The sequence below is a fragment of the Rhodnius prolixus genome, unplaced genomic scaffold (assembly GCF_049639745.1).
Source record: "Rhodnius prolixus isolate KJV_2025 unplaced genomic scaffold, Rpr scaffold_7, whole genome shotgun sequence".
NCBI lineage: Eukaryota > Metazoa > Arthropoda > Insecta > Hemiptera > Reduviidae > Rhodnius > Rhodnius prolixus.
The window spans coordinates 1,658,498-1,686,227 of record NW_027411582.1 but is presented as its reverse complement, the minus strand read 5'-3'; the positions used below and the strand labels follow the sequence as shown (position 1 = coordinate 1,686,227).

General features: G+C 31.8%; 1 protein-coding gene across 6 annotated transcripts in view; it reads right to left on the bottom strand.

The window, feature by feature from the left end:
• LOC141446688 (sodium-coupled monocarboxylate transporter 1) overlaps nucleotides 1–27,730 on the bottom strand; it is a 69,751-nt gene that overhangs the window by 41,173 nt on the left and 848 nt on the right. For 2 of the 6 annotated variants that reach the window (XM_074113349.1, XM_074113355.1), the window contains exon 1: nucleotides 25,979–26,175. The exons of 1 other annotated variant lie outside the window; for it this stretch is intronic. The gene's annotated coding sequence lies outside the window, so the exon portion shown is untranslated. Of the gene's footprint in view, nucleotides 1–21,110; nucleotides 21,435–25,978; nucleotides 26,178–27,730 lie in introns of those variants that run through there. 3 more of the 6 variants (XM_074113351.1, XM_074113354.1, XM_074113352.1) reach the window with 3 other exon arrangements.

Here is a 27,730-nt window from a genome sequence, read left to right as displayed (position 1 = left end):
AAGATTATGGCCGTTCTATATCTCCAACTGTGAACCACGTATTCGTATGAAATTTTGTTCGCTTGTACACTTTGTTTTTCTCAATTATAAACTATAGTTATTTTGTGCTCAGATCTATAAATGTAGAAGATATAAAGGGTTGAAAATTTTTTGGGTCATGAAATTCTGTAAGATTTTGGCCGTTCTATATCTCCGACTGTGAACCACGTATTCGTATGAAATTTTGTTCTCTTGTACACTTCGTTTTTCTCAATTATAAACTATAGTTATTTTGTGCACAGATCTATAAATGTAGAAGATATAAAGAGTTGAAAATTTTTTGGGTCATGAAATTCTGTAAGATTATGGCCGTTCTATATCTCCGACTGTGAACCACGTATTCGTATGAAATTTTGTTCTCTTGTAAACTTTGTTTTTCTCAATTATAAACTATAGTTATTTTGTGCACAGATCTAAAAAGGTAGAAGATATAAAGGGTTGAAAATTTTTTGGGTCATGAAATTCTGTAAGATTATGGCCGTTCTATATCTCCGACTGTGAACCACGTATTCGTATGAAATTTTGGTCTCTTGTACACTTTGTTTTTCTCAATTATAAACTATAGTTATTTTGTGCTCAGATCTATAAATGTAGAAGATATAAAGGGTTGAAACTTTTTTGGGTCATGAAATTCTGTAAGATTATGGCCGTTCTATATCTCCGACTGTGAACCACGTATTCGTATGAAATTTTGTTCGCTTGTACACTTTGTTTTTCTCAATTACAAACTATAGTTATTTTGTGCTCAGATCTATAAATGTAGAAGATATAAAGGATTGAAAATTTTTTGGGTCATGAAATTCTGTAAGATTATGGCTGTTCTATATCTCCGACTGTAAAAAACGTATTCGTATGAAATTTTGTTCTCTTGTACACTTTGTTTTTCTCAATTATAAACTATAGTTATTTTGTGCTCAGATCTATAAATGTAGAAGATATAAAGGGTTGAAAATTTTTTGGGTCATGAAATTCTGTAAGATTATGGCCGTTCTATATCTCAGACTGTGAACCACGTATTCGTATGAAATTTTGTTCTCTTGTACACTTTGTTTTTCTCAATTATAAACTATAGTTATTTTGTGCTCAGATCTATAAATGTAGAAGATATAAAGGGTTGAAAATTTTTTGGGTCATGAAATTCTGTAAGATTATGGCCGTTCTATATCTCCGACTGTGAACCACGTATTCGTATGAAATTTTGTTCTCTTGTACACTTTGTTTTTCTCAATTATAAACTATAGTTATTTTGTGCACAGATCTAAAAAGGTAGAAGATATAAAGGGTTGGAAATTTTTTGGGTCATGAAATTCTGTAAGATTATGGCCGTTCTATATCTCCGACTGTAAACAACGTATTCGTATGAAATTTTGTTCTCTTGTACACTTTGTTTTTCTCAATTATAAACTATAGTTATTTTGTGCTCAGATCTATAAATGTAGAAGATATAAAGGGTTGAAAATTTTTTGGGTCATGAAATTCTGTAAGATTATGGCCGTTCTATATCTCCGACTGTGAACCACGTATTCGTATGAAATTTTGTTCTCTTGTACACTTTGTTTTTCTCAATTATAAACTATAGTTATTTTGTGCTCAGATCTATAAATGTAGAAGATATAAAGGGTTGAAATTTTTTTGGGTCATGAAATTCTGTAAGATTATGGCCGTTCTATATCTCCGACTGTGAAACACGTATTCGTATGAAATTTTGGTCTCTTGTACACTTTGTTTTTCTCAATTACAAACTATAGTTATTTTGTGCTCAGATCTATAAATGTAGAAGATATAAAGGGTTGAAAATTTTTTGGGTCATGAAATTCTGTAAGATTATGGCTGTTCTATATCTCCGACTGTAAAAAACGTATTCGTATGAAATTTTGTTCTCTTGTACACTTTGTTTTTCTCAATTATAAACTATAGTTATTTTGTGCTCAGATCTATAAATGTAGAAGATATAAAGGGTTGAAAATTTTTTGGGTCATGAAATTCTGTAAGATTATGGCCGTTCTATATCTCCGACTGTGAACCACGTATTCGTATGAAATTTTGTTCTCTTGTACACTTTGTTTTTCTCAATTATAAACTATAGTTATTTTGTGCTCAGATCTATAAATGTAGAAGATATAAAGGGTTGAAAATTTATTGGGTCATGAAATTCTGTAAGATTATGGCCGTTCTATATCTCCAACTGTGAACCACGTATTCGTATGAAATTTTGTTCTCTTGTAAACTTTGTTTTTCTCAATTATAAACTATAGTTATTTTGTGCACAGATCTAAAAAGGTAGAAGATATAAAGGGTTGAAAATTTTTTGGGTCATGAAATTCTGTAAGATTATGGCCGTTCTATATCTCCGACTGTGAACCACGTATTCGTATGAAATTTTGTTCTCTTGTACACTTTGTTTTTCTCAATTATAAACTATAGTTATTTTGTGCTCAGATCTATAAATGTAGAAGATATAAAGGGTTGAAAATTTATTGGGTCATAAAATTCTGTAAGATTATGGCCGTTCTATATCTCCGACTGTGAACCACGTATTCGTATGAAATTTTGTTCGCTTGTACACTTTGTTTTTCTCAATTATAAACTATAGTTATTTTGTGCTCAGATCTATAAATGTAGAAGATATAAAGGGTTGAAAATTTTTTGGGTCATGAAATTCTGTAAGATTATGGCCGTTCTATATCTCCGACTGTGAACCACGTATTCGTATGAAATTTTGTTCTCTTGTAAACTTTGTTTTTCTCAATTATAAACTATAGTTATTTTGTGCACAGATCTAAAAAGGTAGAAGATATAAAGGGTTGAAAATTTTTTGGGTCATGAAATTCTGTAAGATTATGGCCGTTCTATATCTCCGACTGTGAACCACGTATTCGTATGAAATTTTGTTCTCTTGTACACTTTGTTTTTCTCAATTATAAACTATAGTTATTTTGTGCTCAGATCTATAAATGTAGAAGATATAAAGGGTTGAAAATTTATTGGGTCATGAAATTCTGTAAGATTATGGCCGTTCTATATCTCCGACTGTGAACCACGTATTCGTATGAAATTTTGTTCTCTTGTAAACTTTGTTTTTCTCAATTATAAACTATAGTTATTTTGTGCACAGATCTAAAAAGGTAGAAGATATAAAGGGTTGAAAATTTTTTGGGTCATGAAATTCTGTAAGATTATGGCCGTTCTATATCTCCGACTGTGAACCACGTATTCGTATGAAATTTTGTTCTCTTGTACACTTTGTTTTTCTCAATTATAAACTATAGTTATTTTGTGCTCAGATCTATAAATGTAGAAGATATAAAGGGTTGAAAATTTATTGGGTCATGAAATTCTGTAAGATTATGGCCGTTCTATATCTCCGACTGTGAACCACGTATTCGTATGAAATTTTGTTCGCTTGTACACTTTGTTTTTCTCAATTATAAACTATAGTTATTTTGTGCTCAGATCTATAAATGTAGAAGATATAAAGGGTTGAAAATTTTTTGGGTCATGAAATTCTGTAAGATTATGGCCGTTCTATATCTCCGACTGTGAACCACGTATTCGTATGAAATTTTGTTCTCTTGTACACTTTGTTTTTCTCAATTATAAACTATAGTTATTTTGTGCACAGATCTATAAATGTAGAAGATATAAAGAGTTGAAAATTTTTTGGGTCATGAAATTCTGTAAGATTATGGCCGTTCTATATCTCCGACTGTGAACCACGTATTCGTATGAAATTTTGGTCTCTTGTACACTTTGTTTTTCTCAATTATAAACTATAGTTATTTTGTGCTCAGATCTATAAATGTAGAAGATATAAAGGGTTGAAAATTTTTTGGGTCATGAAATTCTGTAAGATTATGGCCGTTCTGTATCTCCGACTGTTAACCACGTATTCGTATGAAATTTTGTTCGCTTGTACACTTTGTTTTTCTCAATTATAAACTATAGTTATTTTGTGCTCAGATCTATAAATGTAGAAGATATAAAGGGTTGAAAATTTTTTGGGTCATGAAATTCTGTAAGATTATGGCCGTTCTATATCTCCGACTGTAAACAACGAATTCGTATGAAATTTTGTTCTCTTGTACACTTTGTTTTTCTCAATTATAAACTATAGTTATTTTGTGCACAGATCTATAAATGTAGAAGATATAAAGAGTTGAAAATTTTTTGGGTCATGAAATTCTGTAAGATTATGGCCGTTCTATATCTCCGACTGTGAACCACGTATTCGTATGAAATTTTGTTCTCTTGTACACTTTGTTTTTCTCAATTATAAACTATAGTTATTTTGTGCTCAGATCTATAAATGTAGAAGATATAAAGGGTTGAAAATTTTTTGGGTCATGAAATTCTGTAAGATTATGGCCGTTCTATATCTCCGACTGTAAACAAGGTATTCGTATGAAATTTTGTTCTCTTGTGCACTTTGCTTTTCTCAATTATAAACTATAGTTATTTTGTGCTCAGATCTATAAATGTAGAAGATATAAAGGGTTGAAAATTTTTTGGGTCATGAAATTCTGTAAGATTATGGCCGTTCTATATCTCCGACTGTAAACAACGTATTCGTATGAAATTTTGTTCTCTTGTACACTTTGTTTTTCTCAATTATAAACTATAGTTATTTTGTGCTCAGATCTATAAATGTAGAAGATATAAAGGGTTGAAAATTTTTTGGGTCATGAAATTCTGTAAGATTATGGCCGTTCTATATCTCCGACTGTGAACCACGTATTCGTATGAAATTTTGTTCTCTTGTACACTTTGTTTTTCTCAATTATAAACTATTGTTATTTTGTGCACAGATCTATAAATGTAGAAGATATAAAGAGTTGCAAATTTTTTGGGTCATGAAATTTTGTAAAATTATGGCCGTTCTATGAATGAATGAATGAATGAATATGCTTTATTTACATAAAAAAAAAGAAACTTTTACAAATTAAATTACAAAATAAACTCTTTTAACTTATTAAACTCAAAATTATATTTCTTAAAGAATATAAAGCAATCTGACAATGGTTGCAAACAACCGTCTGCCAGGAATTTGACCTTTCTTTGTTTTGTTTTCCTAAATGAACATATTTATTTTGTTTAATTATATAGAATCCAGTACAACACATACACTCACACACACCAACGTACACTCAATAATTGAACTGCTCTACCAACCAATTTCTGTACTCTAAAGCATTTTTTGTATACATATATATACTACTGAGTTGATCGGATTTTAAAACTTTTATTAATTTTTCTTTTGTTATTACAGATTTTCCAAAAAAGGCTTTTCTGATAAAACCTAGCGTTGGACAGGCAGTCATAAAATGTACAGTATCCTCGAATTCTTTCTTATTACAGAGTGAACATAGGTAGACCCTATCTGATAACCACGGTTTATAATTTAGGTTTAGGAGTTCTCCTTTAACTTTAACTATTGTTCTAATAAAATCTATTTTTTTATTATTAATATAGTGATTATTTTCTATGGGTAGTAGTTCTTGGTATAATTTATGGTATTGCGATTGTTGAGCTTTTCTAATGAATTCCTGACGAAAAGATTTTTTCATTATCTCAACAATATCATCTATTTGTTTTCCCCATCTGCTTTTAGAAATGAAAGGACTGTCTAGATTACATTTATATTTATTTGCTAAATTCAGCCACTCACCAAACCATGACACTTTCTCCCTAATAATTAATTTAGCCACAATTTTTGGAAACCTTTTATCATCATAATCACATATTTTTAATATATACTTAACATGTAGCTGAAAGACTTTGTAAAAAACAAATCCTTTCCAGTTTCTAAGTATAAAACATAGTTAGGAGTGACACTTGGGATCCTGAGTATTTTCTTCAAAAAGAACCTTTGAATTTTTTCCAACTGTTCGTAAATATTGTATCCCCATATCTGACAACCATAGCACATAGATGCCAAAACTATTGAATCGAAAATTTGCAGTTTTTTTGAAAATGGTATATAATCATTCATAAAAATGCCAGACCAAATACAATTAATGGCTTTTTTCGCCGCTTTATATTTTTCATTTAAGTAGTTTGTATATCTCAGTTGTGGCGTTAGCGTTATCCCCAAATACTTATAGTTATTTACAATTTCTACAGGTTCTCCTCTAAAGTACCACCTCTCAATTCTTTTTAATTTTCCTGTATTCTTTTTAAACACCATCATTTTAGATTTTTTCATACTTACAGTTAATTTCCATAAATCTGAATACATTTCTAGCTTTTTTATCATTTCTTTCATAATAAACGGGTGATCAGCAATTAACACTACATCATCCGCGAACAGAAGGGTGCCAATTTTAATATTTCCAACCTTTAAGCCACCGCCAACATATTCAGCTAAATCGTTTAAATAAATAGAAAATAATAAGGGGCTCAAGAGGCAACCTTGCTTTACACCCACATTTGTGTTAAATGAGTCAGATACTCCGTTTTTCAGCCAAACTACTGCATTTGTTTGTTCATATAATGCTTTTATTGCATTTACGAATTTGGCGGATACCCCCAGATTAAACAGTTTTATGAAAAGTGAATAGCGATCTACCGAATCAAAAGCAGCTCTGAAATCGATAAAAAAACAATAGACTCTTTTATTTTTATCTTGAATGTAATATTGAATAATATTTGTTAGAGTAAACAAATTGTCCATTGTTGAGTATCGTCTCCTAAAACCGCACTGCCCTTCGTACAACCGGCCGCCATTCTCTAGCCATTCCGTCAATCTATTTGTCAATATCCCGGTATACAACTTCATTATTGTATCTATGAATGATATACCTCTGTAATTAGTAATCAAATCCCGATCTCCTTTTTTATGTAATGGAAAAACTATAGATGTTTTACAATTATCCGGTAAATTTCCGTTCTCTTTTAGATTATTAAAAGCTTCTACTATTAATTTCAAAAATGAATCAGGTGCGTTTTTATAATATTCATACGTAATTCTGTCAAGCCCCGGGGCTTTATTATTTTTAGCTTTATGTAAAACTTGTTCTAATTCAGGTAATTCAATTGGAGAGTCCAAGTATTCATCTTCATAACGTGGTTCTACAAATATCATTCGATCACATATGATTGGTGGATTGAAGAGCGACCGGAAATATTCAACCCATTCTGTTGCTTTAATTTGTGGGGCATACTGAAAATTGCCCTTTTTAAATTTTTTAACCATTTTCCAAAATGATTTGGTATCATTTACTTCTGTAAAATTTTTACTAATTTTAATGTAATATTCTTGGCGTGCCTTCTGTATATAACTTTTGTATTTTTTATTGATTTCTCTGTATTGGTTTTTTACTAAATCACTATTACACCTCCTAAACAGGTGCAAAGGTCTTATTTCTTAATTTCTGGCAGTTATAATTAAACCACGGTTTTTTATCTTTCAAACTATATTTATTAAAGACAGCGTTATTTCTTTAGGTTTCTGCAAAAAACTTTACCGCACTTCTGATAAAATCTAAATCTACTATTCTATTTTGTACATTGTTTGAATCACTTAAATATGAATTTAATTCATTCTGAAAAGTTAATCTATCATTTTTTGACCAATTAAAAGCAGGAATTAAGGGCAGTACTTTTTCCTCTAACTGTCTTTCTTTTATGTAAATTGTCAAAGAAATTGGCATATGGTCTGAAAAGTTCTCCGCGAGCACCTCAAAACTATTTACAATACTCAGAATCCCAAGGTCAATTACATCATAGTCAATTACAGAATTACCTCTAGTACCCAAAAAAGTAAATTCTCCACCCATGTCACCCTTCACTCTTCCATTTAACACAATGAGATTGTTATCCGCCCATAATTTTAACAACTTAGTGCCTTTGCCATCTTTGTTTTTGTCCTTTGAATTTCTACCTAATACAACATTATCAACCAGTTTATCAGTTTCATCTAAAGTACCTTGATTAATTCCAATTCTCCCATTCCAGTCCCCAATCAAAATAAATGATAAATCATTATTATTATTTAGAAAGTTCTCTAACTCATCATACTCTTCTTCCCAATTAGAACAATTTACATATATTGGCATTAAATATACAACTCTATCACTAGTAGTTATTTTAACTGATACCCAATTTTGTAATAACTTTATTTGTAAATTTTCATTTCCCTTTTTTACACCTATTACTTTTCCCCCAGAAGCCCTACCAAAAGATGTTCTTACTGCTGGGCACCAGAATAAATTATAATCAAGAAAACTATCCTTATATAAAGCAAAATCTTTCTCCTCAATAAATGTTTCTAATAAAATGATAATATCATATTTGCACACAAAGTTAATAAAAAAATTATCCTTTACCTTGTTTTTGAGCCCCGCTACATTATATGACAAAATATTACATAACTTACAATCAGGATTTTCTTCACCAGTTGTATATACCTGACAGACTAATTCTTCTCATTTCCTTTCCATTAGTTGCTGTAACCATGTCTCGTCCTCTTCACAGATGGCTCTTAGTGATCCTGTATCATCACAGTTGAATCTCTTCCCCTCAATTAACATACTGTCGGTCAAGATACGCACCTTCAAGTTTGGATTTTTCTGCAGGAGTTCTTTTCTAAACAGAAACAGATTTTTCCTCTTCATTCTTGTTTGCCAGGCAAAGTCTCTGTCTATGTAGTACCCCGTACCCTTTAACTTCCCTGATTTTTTTAATATTTCCATTACCGTTTTCTTACTATCGCACTCCACTTTAATTGCAGGGTACTTCTTGCCCACAGCATACGCATCTTGAATACAATTAGTCACATCCTTATCCAACACATCTTTGCAAAAATTTTCAATTGTACTCTTTTCAGCGCCTTTTTCTACTGTTAAACCTTTGAATATTAAATTATTTCTCTTGGTAAAATTTTCCACCATTTCCAGTTTAACATCCCTTTTCTTCATTTCCACTTTTAATAATACAACTTCGTCTTTTAAATTTAAATTTTCTTTTTTTATTTCACATAACTCCTTTTTCACAACTTCAATATCTTTTTTACTAGCAAGATTCTTCGAGTCAATTAGATTGCTCATTTCAACTAGAAGTTCTTTAAGAGACATTGTTCCAACTTGCTCATCCATCTCCTTTCCCAAAATTTTGGCGCTTCCTTTCTTAGATCTTTGAGCTTCAGAATAACCTGGTGAAGAGCGCGATCGTTTAGCTTTCCTCTTGTCAGAACTCACTGGTGTTTTATTTTCTCTCTTGTCAGAACTCACTGGTGTTTTATTTTCTATCTCATCAAAATAATCCTTTAAAGATTTAGACATAAGAACTTTTAGGGATTTTTATTTAAAAATTTAACTAATGTACTTTAATTAATGTATAGTGGAAAATTATTTATAAAAAAGGTCCAAGAGTTATACACAGAATGTTATAAAGAAATACAGTTCAGAAGCATTACCTGTACTATCAATGTTCCACACCTCCAGCCCACCACACTTAGTAACACACTGTTACAAATAATAACCAAGTGTATGTATTGCTCAAACCAATCGTTATTATTTTATTTTTCACTATAATCAAACAACTATGAACCTACTGTGAACCACGTATTGGTATGGAATTTTGTTCTCTTGTAAACTTGTTTTTCTCAATTATAAACTATAGTTATTTTGTGCACAGATCTAAAAAGGTAGAAGATATAAAGGGTTGAAAAGTTTTTGGGTCATGAAATTTTGTAAAATTATGACCGTTCTATATCTCCCACTGTGAACCACGTATTGGTATGGAATTTTGTTCTCTTGTAAACTTTGTTTTTCTCAATTATAAACTATAGTTATTTTGTGCACAGATCTAAAAAGGTAGAAGATATAAAGGGTTGAAAAGTTTTTGGGTCATGAAATTTTGTAAAATTATGACCGTTCTATATCTCCCACTGTGAACCACGTATTGGTATGGAATTTTGTTCTCTTGTAAACTTTGTTTTTCTCAATTATAAACTATAGTTATTTTGTGCACAGATCTAAAAAGGTAGAAGATATAAAGGGTTGAAAAGTTTTTGGGTCATGAAATTTTGTAAAATTATGACCGTTCTATATCTCCCACTGTGAACCACGTATTGGTATGGAATTTTGTTCTCTTGTAAACTTTGTTTTTCTCAATTATAAACTATAGTTATTTTGTGCACAGATCTAAAAAGGTAGAAGATATAAAGGGTTGAAAAGTTTTTGGGTCATGAAATTTTGTAAAATTATGGCCGTTCTATATCTCCCACTGTGAACCACGTATTGGTATGGAATTTTGTTCTCTTGTAAACTTTGTTTTTCTCAATTATAAACTATAGTTATTTTGTGCACAGATCTAAAAAGGTAGAAGATATAAAGGGTTGAAAAGTTTTTGGGTCATGAAATTTTGTAAAATTATGGCCGTTCTATATCTCCCACTGTGAACCACGTATTGGTATGGAATTTTGTTCTCTTGTAAACTTTGTTTTTCTCAATTATAAACTATAGTTATTTTGTGCACAGATCTAAAAAGGTAGAAGATATAAAGGGTTGAAAAGTTTTTGGGTCATGAAATTTTGTAAAATTATGACCGTTCTATATCTCCCACTGTGAACCACGTATTGATATGGAATTTTGTTCTCTTGTACACTTTGTTTTTCTCAATCATAAACTATAGTTATTTTCTGCACAGATCTATAAATGTAGAAGATATAAAGCAGTGGTTCTTAACCGGTGTTCCGCGAATATGGTCCAAGTGTTCCGCGAAGTTTCAATTTTAAATGTATTGAAATTTAGAAACTTAGGAAAGATACGAAAACAAAAAATTGTTCCTTTTTTTTAATTTGAATTTAATTTTAAGTTCTTGCTAAATACCGAATTTCAAATTATTTAATGTTAGTGTTCCGCGTCTATGAAAAGGTTATGAACCACTGCACATGAGTAAATGTGAGTGTAAGGTGGTCCTATCTAAGTCTAGTGAGTGGTAAACATGGTGAAATGTGAGAGTAAGGTGGTCCTATCTAAGGCTAGTGAGTGGTAAACTTGGTTAAATGTGAGTGTGAGGTGGTCCTATCTAAGTATAGTGAGTGGTAAACATGGTTAAATGTGAGTGTAAGGTGGTCCTATATAAGTCTTGAGAGTTACCAACATGGTATAGATGAGACACCAGACTAGTAGAATGAAGGTGCCAAGTTTGGAAAAGGTGATAATATTGATAGAGAAGGGGCACCAGCTAGGCGGAATAAAGATGCTTTGGTCCGAATCTGGTTTAACCATTGGCAATGTTTGTTTTTAAAAATTTAATCTCTCAAATTTTGATTAAATTAAAAAATTTAATCGTCCAAAGTGATTAAAACTAAATTTGGAATTTAATTCAATCAATTAAAATTATGATTATTTAATTTTAATTTTAATCTTAATTTTTAGTTAAGATTGAAAATTTTAATTGATTAAATTCCGATTAAATTAAAAGTGAATTTAATTTTAATCAACTAATTTTGGCCGATTAAATTTTTTAATTTTAATCATGATTAAAATTAAATTTCGGTTTAATTCAATTGTTTTTTAATTGATTAAATTTTTGCCCAACTCTGCACAAGAGCATGCGCACTAGATTAACTGCTATATTAAACCATGTATTAACAATTACCATCACTTTACTGACGACCCACAGTAAAATATACTTAAATATAAGAATTTCTCTATTCTAACAAAGCCTACGAATAGGTCAATCTGAACATCACTAGCCATAGTTTTTTAAGGCGCATTAAAACAATAGACCAAAACATTACTCGCTCTTTATGTGTAACCTACCCCATGAGAAGGTTACAACAGCTGGTTTTGTTTACATTTTTGAAGGCGCCATTTTTTTTTTTTTTTTAATGCTGATTTAATGTGATGTGAACACCCTACATTTAATATAATACATGTTCACTGAAATAAAATGATCTTGCGTGACGTCATAGCTCCCGAAGAATGATTCTCTTTTTCCTTTTTTTTTCTTGTTGGCCCCTCCCACATAAGAGAAAGTGTTACATATGTGCAAATTTATATTTTGGTTTTTGACCGGAAATAGAAGCTTTGAAGTCCTCTAAGTTCGAAATGGTGATTTAGCATTGATCTGAAGTAACATATAGCCATCTAAACTCATGAAAAGAAAAACCTCCAGAATGTTCCCAATCGATATTTCTTTTATGTGCTAGCATTGGACTCGATAAAAAGTTTTATGTCCAAATCGATCGATCAAGAAGTGTCATTTGATTGATCAATGTTTCAAGTATCCTCTTTTCAAAACCTGCTTCACAATATATGTACGTATTTTAAAAAGTGCTTTATTCATGCCACCCAAATAGAACTAATACTTCACGAGATATTTAAGGGGCCATTTATAGGTAATGGTAGGGAGCAAACCACCCTTTAAAGTGGGTTATTCATGGCACCCAAATAGAACTAATACTTCACGAGACATTTAAGGGGCCATTTAAAGGGAATGGTAGGAAGCAAAACACCCTTTAAAGTGGGTTATTCATGGCACACAAATAGAACTAATACTTCACGAGATATTTAAGGGGCCATTTATAAATAATGGTAGGGAGCAAACCACTACCAGAAGTAGTTGAACATTTACAAATGGATCACAATACGTATATTTGGAAATGGAGAGTATATCCACCCTGTTGCACAAAGACGAAAATAGGCCGAAAATACCATTATGTTTAGGTAGGTACGAACAGAAGATGCCACCACATTCAAGATTTTGGCCCAGTATATAGGTCAACCAGGAATAACTATTTCCTTTTTCAGTTTTTACCATTTTTTCGCAAACGATCCTTGCATGATACATATTCGATTTCTGCTCGATAGATATTTACACAATTATAGACAATATTAGTCTCCATATACTGGTAAAATATAAACAAAATCTATCGAGTAGTTTTCGCGATATTTGAAGTTAAAGTTTTCACTTTATAGAACAGAAACAAACATTAACCCTAAATATCTCGTTTTCTGCTCAATAGATTTATACTAAACATTACACAATTATAGACAATAGTAATCTCCATATACTGGTAAAATATAAAAAAAAATCTACCGAGTACTTTTCGAGATATATGAAGTTAAAGTTATCACATTATGGAACAGAAAAAAACTTTAACCCTAAATATCTCGTTTTCTGCTCGATAGATTTTTACTAAAATTTACAAAATTATAGACAATAGTAATCTCCATATACTGGTAGGGTGAAGGGACCAGTAATTGACTGCTTAAGAAAAAATTCGAGTTTAAGGTAGAATAACTTCCGTTATTTTGGCTCCAGGTGTAGGTTGTAAAATTGTACCGCTCCAGTAGGATGTATTTTATTTTATTAATATTTTAAAAGCAGTAAATTCGATCTTTATGTCAACCAAAAATGATTTTTTTTGGAAGTATGTCAATGACCCAGTAATTGACATACCGAATTTTCGGTGGAACCAGTGTTTGACATGGGGTGGGACCAGTAATTGACATACAAATATATTCATGAAACGACATAAGATATGCATTCAAAATCACTTTTAAATCTAAATAAATCACTTAAATCACCTAAATCACTTTTTCAATTGGATTTATAACAAAAATCGGTCTTATTCATAATTAATTACAATCAGTTTTTAAATAGGCAAACCTAATAATCTAATATTTTTCAACATTACGCTTTTTTGTGCAGTTTTTGACGACCAACCCTTACACAACTGTCCTACTGGACAGTTTTAAGCCAAGACAGGTAATTTGAATAACAGCCCTTACTTTCAATAGTACCAAGGAGATATTAGCTAACATGCTTGTTAGATCGTACACAATGTCTGTCGGCTCGCTTTTATCTCTTTCTCTCAACTCTTCCGCTCTCTTATCCTTCCAAGTTTCCGCTAAATATTTTGTTACTTAAACCTCTTTTTGGGAATTTTTTTTTTGGTTCTCACTTTACCAAACTCTCTACTTCCGATTAGACTATGTGGTCACATCCTTGATTTATCCATTCCGCCTATAACGTTGCTACTGATGGCATCTACGCGTCTTTGGGTTCGAGTTGTTGGTGCTTTCTAGTGAACCAAATTTCTCCTACGCTTCCCTTCTTTTGGAGCGCTTCGCTAATATTTTCCACAATCTGTGCTGCCAGTGTCATTTGCTTCGAAACCAAACTATCTGAATGTAATTCATTCTTATTTTCTGCATCTAAACAGTATTTGATTGTTTATTATTACTGAGTTACCTCTTGGGCTCATTTATATATACACTGTGTGCACGTTAATCGCGTCCCGCCTCAGGTTGTAAGCATTCGCACTTACAACAGTAATAAATAAATGAAACATCAATGAAAAAAAAACTAGATTAAAAAGTAAGTAATGTGTAACATCACTAAGTCACCAACTTCTCCACTTATGTTTAATTTCGCACCTGGTACTTCTCTTGAGGGAGCTTCATTTTTCCCCTGGCCGTTTTATTTGATGGAATTCTATGGTTCAGCCATTTCCTCCATTTCTTCTTTGGCATGTGGCAAGGACCCAAAACTGAGGGAGAATGAGAGATTTTCAAACTCCGATAAGTGGGCGTCGTTTTTATCAGTCACGTTGGCCTCGTGAAACTGTTCGGCGATCTCGACTATTCCAGTTTATTGTTCATACATTGCTGATCTCAACAGGATAATCATTCTGCATGCCCTCTTGAAATAAGGCGTACATTTGCTAATTCATTAATTTAAACATATTTTGTTGGAAGTTTTACTATTTATTTTATATTGCCGATTTTTATCAATGATTTTATTTTACAATGTATTGAATTTTAATTATAATAAAATTTATCAACCTATCTTACCATTTTCCCAGGAAGTCAATCACTGGTCTCAAACAAAAAAGCTGTAGGACTAGTAATTGACATGTATGTCAATTACTGGGCAAATTGCCGTTTCAAGGACCAGTGATTGACAGCCCCATTTTAATCCTCAATGCTTCTTATAATTAAAAAAAAAACTACATAAATGAAAGCTACAAGTAATACTAATTATAACAGAACATTGATAACCACACGAATATATGAACAAATAAACGAAAAATAAGAAAAAAGAAAAATTATTTTCTTATCAATCCTCCTTAGCAACGGCTTGTTTTTTCCTTGATTTTGAACTTTTAACACAAATAACCTTCCACTGATACCAAGGAACCTTCTAATAATTAATATTTTTCTGGAACTCCTGCCCAAAGGCTTCTCAATAACGAAACTGAAAGAATCACCACTAAAAACGGCTCATATCCCTTATAAAACCAGTTTATTTCTGGTATGTCAATTACTGGTGCCCAGTCAATTACTGGTCCCTTCACCCTAATATATAAAAAAAAAATCTACCGAGTACTTTTCGAGATATATGTTATCACTTTATAGAACACAAACCAACTTTAACCCTAATATCTCGTTTTCTGCTCGATAGATTTTTACTAAAATTTACACCATTATAGACAATAGTAGTCTCCATATACAGGTAAAATATAAACCAAATCTATCGAGTAGTTTACGAGATATTTGAAGTTAAAGTTTTCACTTTATAGAACAGAAACAAACATTAACCCTAAATATCTCGTTTTCTGCTCAATAGATTTATACTAAACATTACACAATTATAGACAATAGTAATCTCCATATGCTGGTAAAATATAAACAAAATCTATCGAGTTGTTTTCGAGATATTTGAAGTTAAAGTTATCACTTTATAGAACACAAACCAACTTTAACCCTAATATCTCGTTTTCTGCTCGATAGATTTTTACTAAAATTTACACAATTATAGACAATAGTAGTCTCCATATGCTGGTCAAATATAAACAAAATCTATTGAGTAGTTTTCGAGATATTTGAAGTTAAAGTTATCACTTTATAGAACACAAACCAACTTTAACACTAAATATCTCGTTTTCTGCTCGATAGATTTTTACTAAAATTTACACAATTATAGACAATAGTAGTCTCCATATGCTGGTAAAATATAAACAAAATCTATTGAGTAGTTTTCGAGATATTTGAAGTTAAAGTTATCACTTTATAGAACACAAACCAACTTTAACCCTAATATCTCGTTTTCTGCTCGATAGATTTTTACTAAAATTTACACAATTATAGACAATAGTAGTCTCCATATACAGGTAAAATATAAACAGAATCTATCGAGTAGTTTTCGAGATATTTAAAGTTAAAGTTTTCACTTTATAGAACAGAAACAAACTTTAACCCTAAATATCTGTTTTGCAGCAGTACCCTATATTCCTGCCATCCTTATAGATTAACCGAAATTAAAATCACCGTAATCCTTCTCTAATAATTTTCTTACGTTCATTCTAATCGGCTATAACTTTTAAATAGAGTACTGATCCATCCATTAGTTGTAAGTTTGTATGTAAATAGCAGTATATAGTAGAATGATGAATGTGTGAAGCGAATTTATTTGTAGGTAAGAATGGAGAGTGAGTGATATTCTAGTGATAAGCACCTAGACGATGTTGGCTGTATGGCGGAAGCCAATGCCAAAAAAAAAAGTAAATAAAAACAACAAGAACATTTTTTGAAAAAGCCGTTTTCGCTCATTTTCGGCAACTTTTTTCCCAAAACCTATTAGATCTGGGTTGTTGCAAAAAAAAAATACAGTTATAAAGGAGGATTTTCCCTATATTTTAATGAAAATTTGGGAATTATATCTTTTATAGAAAAAGAGAAAAAAAATTGTCAAAGTTGGGTGTTTTTCCAACGTTACAGCTTTTTCGGTTTTCTTTTTGACGATCAACCCTTATACAACTGTCCTACCGGAAACAGTTTTAATTAAAATAGACACCAACTTTTTTGGGGGGAGGGGGGACTCATTAGACTTAGAAATGGAGACTTCTAGTTGAAATCACCAAATCAAAAACTGTAATAATAAAATTCCTTAGAATAGTGGTATTGTAACAAAGTAAAAATAACATGTTTTTTTATTGGTTATTAAGAAACCAAACCACAAGAGACCTTCTGGTTGGTGGAGATACTTTACAACGCTAAAGATAAACTGTGTACATCATGTCTAGATAAGAAATAGAAAGTTAACTTAGTCTAGGAACTGACAATAGGAATCAATTCATCGGTACATAGTCTGAATTGCCAACCAATTTCAGTCTTAGAAAAGTGCCTGCTGGCAGTTAAGTATACTTTCTAAAAAAAAAAAAAACATTATCAACTATTTACAACTTCTAAATTGCTTACTAATGATAGAATTCCTTATTCCAAATTTTAAAAAAAAATCAGTACACAGATATGTATGTAACTTTGCAAAATAGACAAAAAGGAAAATCTATTTAAAAAGTACAAAAATCTCCTTAACAAAAACTTAAAGTTTAAAATGTTAAGTATAAGGATTGATTAAACTACAATTTGGCGTTTTACGAAAATCTTCGTGTAGGAAACGAGATATTTAGGGTTAAAGTTTGTTTCTGTTCTATAAAGTGAAAACTTTAACTTCAAATATCTCGTAAACTACTCGATAGATTTTGTTTATATTTTATCTGTATATGGAGACTACTATTGTCTATAATTGTGTAAATTTTAGTAAAGATCTATCGAGCAGAAAACGAGATATTTAGGGTTAATGTTTGTTTCTGTTCTATAAAGTGAAAACTTTAACTTCAAATATCTCGTAAACTACTCGATAGATTTGGTTTATATTTTACCTGTATATGGAGACAACTTTTCTCTATAATTGTATAAAATTTCGTAGAAATCTGCCGTGTAGGAAACGAGATATTTTGAGTTAAATTTTGGTATTTCTTTTAAAACAGTGAAATATTTAACTTCAAATATCTCGTAAACTACTCGATAGATTTTGTTTATATTTTACCTCTGTATGGAGACTACTTTTGTCTATAATTGTAAAAAATTTCGTTAAACTCTATCGAGCAGAAAACGAGATATTTAGATCGTTTAAGAAACTAGACAGTTTGGGCTCACTAAGTTTTTTTTTAGCTTTAGCGTCGTCTGTTAGATGCTCTAGTGGATAACATCGCATCCAACTGGATGAAACAAAGCAGAATTTTCCAATTCTCTTACCATCGTTAAAGGAAGTATTGCAATCGTACAGATTAGGGTTTTTTTTCTTACCGGAAAGACACATTTAGAGGAAGCCGAACTAGTACAATCTGCCGTGAACCCTCACATGACTTTTTCTTACTCGAACAATTACAATTTTAATTGCATCTTCTCTTTTTCTATTAAAATTTCTTTATTCCTAATTTACCTGGAATTATGTTAGTTACCTATAGTCACAAATTACTCTAGCATTATCCCCTCATCCATCAGCGTCACCGTCAAATTCAGGCTAGCTATCCGGTTAGCTTTAACTCACAAAAGATCCAGATGCCGAAGACCCAAAACTGGAGACGCCCCAGAATTTAAAACTAAAAAATCCTGGTTTGAACGGCAATTCATCTCAAAGTGCTGAAATACTGGCAGCACGTATTAACTTCCAACTGAATCAGCTGCTAAAAACCAATTTTCACAAAAAGAAATATCCTAATAAAAAAAATCTTTAAATATATAGAAAACCTTTGACAACATTCTTCCTAAGAAACTATGTACCTAACCTTCTGGACAGTGAGTAACCTAGATAGAGATTGGATCTGGAGGAAGCACGAAAAGAACTGGGTGATGTGTCCTGGGGTTAAACACATCAAGACTATTGCTTGCCTTGGCTGTGCAAGCAAAGAGCCAAAGGAGACCCTGTGTTTGGGTAGAAATCAGATTACTCTGATTACCGGCCTATTCACGGAGCATGGGTAGGTTTAGGAAGCATCTGCACAAGGTGGGGGGCTTATTAGCTCGGAACCGCTGTGCAGACTGTATCAGGAAGAGATGGAGACGGCCTCTCACCTGTTGTTCGATTGTGTTGCAACCGAGCGTTTGCGCTATGAAACCTTTGGAACGTTGAGACCAAAAGGAGATAGTAGCGCAAGAAGAACAAGTAGGGAAAGTCCTCCAACCTCTTTAGGAGGGGAGGGTTCGCTTACTAGAACTAAGAAGGGGATGGCACAATAAGTCTTTTGTGGCTGCGGTGCCGTGGGGCGTAGGTCCCGTCCCATCTAATATTCTATTCTATTCTATTCAGTGACTGCAATGAACGGGTTTTGGGATACGATCAGCGAATTTGTCCTTGAGGATGCAACAAGTGGTCCATTAGAGCCACGTAATTGTAATAGTTCCAGGTAAAGGTAATCACAAAGACCATGATCCCCCCACCACTCACGTATATAGAACCTCCGTCATTTAATTGTGCTCATACGTAACGCCACCTAAACGGATCTAAGTTAATCACGGATGTAACCGCATCAAATCGCTGCTTTCTGCGCACAGAAATTCCAGAAGGAAAATTCTTCAAAGTAAAACCATTCCAAGAACTTCTAACTCACCCAATTTCTTCAAATATGGAATTTTACAGAATCATTACATCCACAGTTAATTAGAATTGTCCGGAAAGGCAAATGTATTAAAAGTTAAACGACTATATCTGAACGAAAAAGCGTAACAATGAAAAATACGAGAAAAGTTAGCTGTATAACATATAAATTGCGATGTTTTACTCTTAATAGTTATTGAGATATAGAAGGTTAAATTTGGCAGGTTTTCAAATACCTTCAAATTTCAAATGTTTATATCTCTTTTCGTATTGATCAGAATTCAATGATTTCTTTATCAAATTGTAGAGAAAAGTTAGCTCTATAACTGATATAAAGTGCAATGTTCTACTATTAATAGTTATTGAGATATAGAAAGATAAATTTTACCGTTTTTCAAATACCTTCAAATTTCAAACGTTTATATCTTTTTTCGATTTCTAACAAATTTTAATTATCGTTTTTGTAAAAAAAAAAATCATCAAATGCCAAGATTGGGGCCAAAATTAAATGTGCATAGAAAAAACAAAAGACTGCCGAAGGTACTTAAAATTGTAAACTTCTCTCAATATAACCAGCGATATATTCGTGTGAAGGTTATGTTTATTGTTTTATTGTAATTATTATTCCGTCTCCATAGCAACGATTAGAACATTGTTTCCCATTGTTTTTAGGATATCCTGTTGTAGCTAGATGTGACTCAGATTTTGTTCACGTCATTTACTGATTGGGAGGGGATCACTTTACAAGCTGTACTATTATAGTACACGCATGCTTTTGTTTAATTACCATTACGTGCACGATGTGACTCGAGATTTTGACTGCTTTGTCTGCTATTTGCTTTAACTATTTTAAGAAGCGAAAAAAACAAAGCGCTAGTAAAATAGGTGCGATATAAAAGTCGAAGGTATGAGACTAACCCCTTCATAAACAAAGTGAAATAATGGGAGCAAGTGACAAAGAAATCTAAAAAATAAATAAAAAAGTAAAATAAAATCATTTATCTATTAGTTACACTGAGGAATTGCATCGTCAAAAATTCTGTCAAGCCCGACTGAATTCAGTAAATCTAAAAAGATGACCTGCTTATAAGAATTCCTCTTGCCGAAACGTAGGAGTAAAATTTTCTATAGTTAGTTTATCTAAGCAATAAAAATTAGTTAGATAACTGTTCGAAATATAGACGTAGAAATGATCTAATTTTGTGCTATAAATATGCATGCTTGTATGTCCGGCCTTGACCCCGGCCCGTTCAACAGGTAGCCGCGTGGTTTAAGATACTTGTTGGTCAAAACATATCGACCACTAAACACAAATTATATCTAAAGATATCGCTTTTTGCAATTGAACTAGAGTCAGAATAAACTGAATTTTGATGTAGAAAGATGCCCTATTGATGTCATAGCTTATAATACGGAAGTAACACTAAAATCCCATAAACTTTATAAACAGCTGATGCATAGACTATGATTTGACTGAAATTAGAAAAGTACTAACGAGGAATCTTGAACAAAAAAAAACTATTAAGTTGTTTACTTAAAAACTATCTAATTTAAGAAGTAATAAAACCGCAAAAAGAATTTTTAAAGAACACAAAAATACGTACACCAAGAAAAACCTAAAACATAATACATCGACAATTCAATTCAACATGCAGGATTCTTAATTACAAGGTTACCTTAAAACAATGTTATGTTGTTCCCTTTGTCTTCTTTAAAAATATATATGTATATACAATTTTTTTTCCTCTTCTTAAAGTAGTAAATAACTCACTACGTGAGTAAAAAGATAAAGTAAACCATTCAACTACCGGTGCTATTAACACCCCAACATAAATACGAACAAAGAACAAAACAAAAAAAAACGAACAATTTGACTTCCTCACACAAAGAAAACAACTTTTTCGCATTTTTTTTTTTAACCAGTTTCTTTAAATCTTTGGATAAATCTACAGGAAAATCTATGTAAAACAACAAAACAGGGAATAAGATATATGTAAGTTTAATGGAGGACAGGTTATAACGGGAATGCATCAACAACCAACACAATCACCAAACCGGCACAGCCTTCCTTATTTTTATATAAACAAAAGACAATCTCTCTACTTGAATAACCTGCACACAACATATTAACTATTGTAACAATCTAAGAAACCTTTTTATAAACTAAACAGGTTTATAATGATATATTTTTATCAAGGTAAAAGAGTTTTATTTGTTTAATTTTTAATATTACTTTAACAAATTACACTATTTTTTTTATTTTCAAGTGTTTATAGGTTAGATGGGACAAATTACTGTAGGTTCGAAGAAATACTATTTAAAATAGACAGACGTAAAATAACTATTATACATACATAAATTACATGATTTGCTGCTAATCTTAATTAAGTGGCAATATTGTGACAAATTTTACGTATTGAGGATCTGCAGTCCAAATACATATATTTCTTGAAAATATTATAAACATTGACTCAATAACTATAAAAAGCTCAAAGAGAAAAACATTAAAGTGACTAGAATTAAAAAAAGTAAAAACTACTATTTTTTTTAATTACTTAAAAATTGAGACGCTACATTAATTAGTGGTACTTTACCCTTGACCTTTCTTGACCTTTAGGTCGAGTCAAATTTTAATTGGACCGCAAAGGGTCAAAGGAATATTAAAATAAAACCTATTGACAGAAATCCTGCACGAATTATAAAAGTAATTATTACTAGTAATAACTACTATTTACGTTTTCTGATAAAATTGTATCTTCTACTAATATTTAATAACAAAAATTATACCATTTTTTTGGATTATTTCTATTTATGCGAGGGACGTCATTAAAGATTTCCCCTGACCTACTTCTATTTATCACAAGTTACTAAAACATGTTCATTTAAGATGCATTTGAATTTCATAATTCTTTAAAAGCCTATTTTTATTTATTACTATTGCTAATCTTGTATTATTTTCCCGCCAAAATCAAGATGTGATTGCCCTTTTAACCTGTACGTCCAATTTTGTTCTTTAAATCTAAATACTCTTTCTTAAATTATTTCTAGGGATGACTGTACCCGAGCGCATTTTTTATATCAAATAACCTTGGGCAATGTCTTAGTATTTTTTTTTTTTTTTTTCTAAGTTTTATTAATTTTGAACAATTCACTTTGCTGGTAGAGTTAAAAAATTTTTAAGTTCATACTCTGAAAATATTCTTAGATTCTTAGATCTGAATAATTATTATCTAGAGCAGGGGTGGGCAAAGTGCGGCCCGCGGCGCAAAACGGCAAATAATGAAAATTTAAATAATATAATATTTCAAATTTTATGCTAATAAAGTTTGGTAATTTTCGCTGGTACAATTATTGTCTCAGCATTCAAATCTTATATTAGTAATCCGCGCTCTTTCTTTGTATGATCACTCGACTTTTAGTACGTCATTTTTACACCGACACAAAGCGTGTTCTCGCCATCGAAGCTACGGATTTTCGCTTCTCCTCTAGTTATTTATTTTATGGGGATATATGAATGTGAATGCAATCGCATTATTTTTATTTCGTCTGGCTTTTAATAGAAACAATGATGAAGGAAGATATGAAGCAATTTCATAGAAGTCACTAATGCCGTTTCTTTGTTGATTTGTTAATAAATTTCATTTTAATTAATAATCTGTATTATAAATAGATAAAAACAATTAATACATAAGAACCTGAAATAAAAAGAAATATATATGTACTGCAGCCCTCGGTAATAAACCAATACCCTTATGTGGCCCTTTACAGTAAAAGATAGCCCACCCCTGATCTAGAACACACGGGTTCATAAAAGGGCAAAACATCAGCGCTACTGATTACTCAAGAATTTTAGGGTGAAGTCAACTCCTAGTCAAGCTACTAGTTTTGTGTCGCTGAACCAAATTTGGCATTAGAACTGCTAGTCAGCTGATTTGATAGGAAAAGGTCCTCGAATTACAAGACCTGATAAAGAAAATTAAAACTAGACACAATTACAAGAAAATATAGATCGTTAAAATCTGTCTTTATGTGAATCCAAACGAAAGACTTGATACAATTAATTGATGTTAGGAATATCTTGGTCACAGAAAAAACTTTTACTCGCCACGCCAGAACTGCCCAGTAATCCAAAGATGGGGAGCTAATGGACCATACCTAGGAACTGCGTAAAACCAAGATGAAAAAGAATTGTGACGGAAGTAAGACAAAATTTGACGATAACCTACATCCTAACCTCCCCAAATCCTATAGAAGTAGTTAATCCTTTTCTTAATAATAATAACAGTGTAGTCATGCCACTGTGAAGTTGGCAAGTAAGGTGATTCCCCATCTTTGGCACAGCATCAACCATATTGGCATCAATTCTACCCTAATTGAGTAGGATCAGAAATATAACTAAAATATTGCTTCAACTAGTAAAAAAAAAGCACAGAATAATAATACTGGGGAAAAAAGGTTAACTAAGAATTTTTCAAGATAATTTTCAAAATTATTTAATTTCTATTCACCTCAGGGTTTATTATGAAGGAAAACATAAACTTGCCAAACATGGTTTCGATTTTACCGGAAATAATTGATGCTGCGCGACAAGAGTAGTTTATTACTGATGGGATGAAACTTCTTAACTTCTCGCATTGTGTAGAACATAAAAGGCAGAAACGATACTATAAAAAAAAAACTTATTTGGCTTACAAATAATCATAACTGACATCAATGAAAACTAAAATGCTGACTTTTAGTAAAAATTCCAAAGTATCAAGAAATGTCCCCAGAATAAGCGGAAGTCTTAGGAGTGTTCACAGCAGAGTTTGACTTTCCCAAAAACTAGTGAAGTAAAAGTATTGTTGATAATCAAGCGATTATGAAATATCGATTTTGTGCAATACCGGCGCGGATGTCAAAATGTGCTGACAAAACTATACAAGCTAGTGGGCAAGTAGAAAGTGTATTTATAAACTATAATCTCTAATGAAATTAATATTGTCAAAGGCAGGTTACTATTTTAAAGCACGTGAATCAAAACTTCATTTTTAATTATGGAAATTTGGGTTTGTTAATTCACACGACTTTTCCAAAAATACCAATTTTAAATTAGAATAAATTTAATTCTTAATGACGTTATAAAAACATCGAAATTATCCTTTTAACCACCTAAAATACCTTCGACCTACCTCAGAATGCGCTAGCAGAATTACACAAATAAAAGTAATTGATTTACTATGATTTAATTGAAAAATACATAAAGTGGTTCTCCGGCATGGGAATTTTCTGCAAACTCGTCATTTTTGCTGTACATTTATCCCTAGTTTTTAATACACACGACCCTAGTTACTTGAGGAGTGTAACATGCCCCTAAGAAGCGCTTTTCATTCCCATTTCCCAAGAAAATACTGCTTCCAACAAACGTTGAAAGGCCACTATAGGTAAGATCTTAATTTAAAGAAAATTGTTGCATCCGTTTTCAAGAGAAATTCAAAAAAGTAAACAATCAGTTCTGTAAAGGGGTATTTCCAGGCTATGGATTCCAAAATTACACTCGCGGCCCCCTCCCCATTCAGGGGTCTAATTAAAATATTAGTTTCAAGTTCCAGAATTTTTTTCGTTTTGGAAAAAAAAACTTAGTTCACGCATGCATAGATTATTTTCAAAACACTTTTTCGATTTAAGGGATTTCAAAATAAATATTTCTTGAGAAAAATCCCCAAATAAGGACTTAGACAATTGAAAGCTGTACATTTCTTTGTTACTACTCTTGAGACAAGTAAAAAAAACTTCACCAATAGGACAGCACAATGATACCAACCACTGTTAGCCTATTAAATCGCCCATCGTCGAATATAGGTCACTGTCATCGAATTCTATCTCTAAAACTAAAATACAAGAAATCTGATTTACAAATTCAATTTCACAAACCTCTAGTTTCACACAATTGTTTGGAACTCGAAGCTTAACTTTCACTACCCAATTTTGTAGAGCCTCTATTACACTGAAATGAGGGAAGCCTACCCATCACCCTGATAGAACTGCCTCAATACAAAATTCCTTGGAAATATTATTCATATAAAAGTTACAGATTTAAAGGTATGTAATACGATGATAAATAAGAATTTGTACATTAATTGCTCAAACATGGAGCATAAAATAATTTTTCTCGGATTTATTTAAAGAAAATAGTGTTTAACTGAATAGAAGTTTTCAAGAAAATCTTATAAAGTGAAGAATCTCTTCAATAATAATAATAATCAATTCCGGTAGATTTTAATTTGAAATGCGAGTTAATTGTAATAAGATTTGTTTAATTCGTATGTGGATTTTGTTTAATATTTCTCTGCATCTGTCACAGATCAGTATTTGTTCATCAATTTTGCAAAAACAACCAAGCAAATCTATTAAAATTTACCTACACAAAGGATATGAAAAGGTTTTTCTGACAAATAACATTCGAAACTAAAGTAGTTACACCTACTTCAATGTAAAGACCTACATGTGGGGTTGTACATAAATTCATTTATAAAGTTTTAAATAAATAAATAAATAAACATACCGTTCAGTGTGTAATGTGCGGCAATGGTTGATTATTTGAGGTAACAGTATTTCAGTAGACAACAACTAAATTCACTTAATTCTTTGTAAGGTTTGGGAATTCGACCGGCACTTAACACTTGTACTCTGCACTATCCGATTGAAAATGCAAGACTGAAGAGGTTTGCGCTTTAGTTTGTGAGGTTATACTGCCGGTTGATCCCCACCACTTGGTCAGCTGTTCGTCGCCACAGTCTTCAATATGATCTGGCTCTCTCTAGCGAATCTCAACTAGAAAATCTATCAGATATCGAGCATGGATTTCGACAGCGGTGCACTAGGCGCGCATAAGAGGCCTTATTCTTAAAAGGGCCTCGAAATATGTTAGAAAAAAAATCGCATAAATATTTTTCTTTAAAGAATGCACGTAAAAGGAGGAGCTGGTGAAAGTACGCTTACAAATTCTAAACGATAACAATCAGAATGCTCACGTACTATTCTTAAAACAACAAACCACACTAATCGCTTCCTGATAAGTTAGGGCATCTGGATTTATTTTAAAACGTGTAAATATTTAAACTGGATCGATCTCCTGGCAAGACTAAATCGAAATATAATGTTTTAGTTTCCAGTCATTTCTTCATTTTTTTTTTTAAATATTTAACAACACAACCATCAATTTTGTAAGAACTATTTATTCTGGCCGTGGGGAAACGGATATTTCGGAATCCTCGATACTCGATATCGAATATTTGACAAGATCGATAAAATACAATTTTTTATTTTTTTGCGCTTAGGGCCTTAACCAACCTCTGCCTCCCGTCTGTTGCTCCAGAACATATCTGTTGGCGAATTACGAATTACTCTAAACAAAAATTAAAACTATCCGGTAGGGGTTGATCGTCAAAAACTACACGAAAAATAAAAGAATTTTTTAATCAACAAAGAGTATTTTTAGAAGAGCTCTACGACCAATTTCTGAATTAAAATTCGTAAACGGAGGCGGAAATTGCTATCATAAGGTCTGTTTCATCAGAACCTCTGACTGGTTTGAGACGGTATAAGAGCATGTTCAATAAATTTTACAATTTTATTGTTCCAATAGAATTCAAACCAATTTCCAATTTTTTGTTGGCGGCACCATTAGAATCAATTCCAAACTATGATCGATTAGAGCAATCAGAGAACCTAATCATTCACTAATAGTCCGGAAATCACGCAGTATGCTGGATTCATTTGCCGGCTGGAAGAAACTTTCAATTAATTTCCTCTGTTCCAACAGAACCGGAATTCAAACCATTACATGGAGTACGCACGCTATCACAAATTGCCAAACGAACACAAATTTTCAAAAGGAACACATAATTATATATAACTATATATAAATATAGAGACTAAATTCAAGGAGTTGACCTTAAACAGAATCCTGTATCGCAAAACCGGAAACTTTGTGGACCTTGCCTACGTCATGCCCACAAAGACGCTTTTTAGACTCTTTTATGATTCGAAAATTGCAGAATATTTTTTTTTAATATTGTACCAAAAATCTGCACACGCTCACTTTTTAAACTATCTCCATATAGTTCGAAATCATCTTGAGTTTTCAAGATGTAGTTTTTGTAGTTTCGACAAGATTTTACTATATTTACGTACAATTTAGTAATATAGAATAAGCGCCACGGTAGCCAAGCGGTTAGAGGCGAGACCTGTAAAGCTGACGTGTATTGTGGTACTGGGTTCGATTCCTGGTCTTAGGCCTTGGATTTTATTTAAT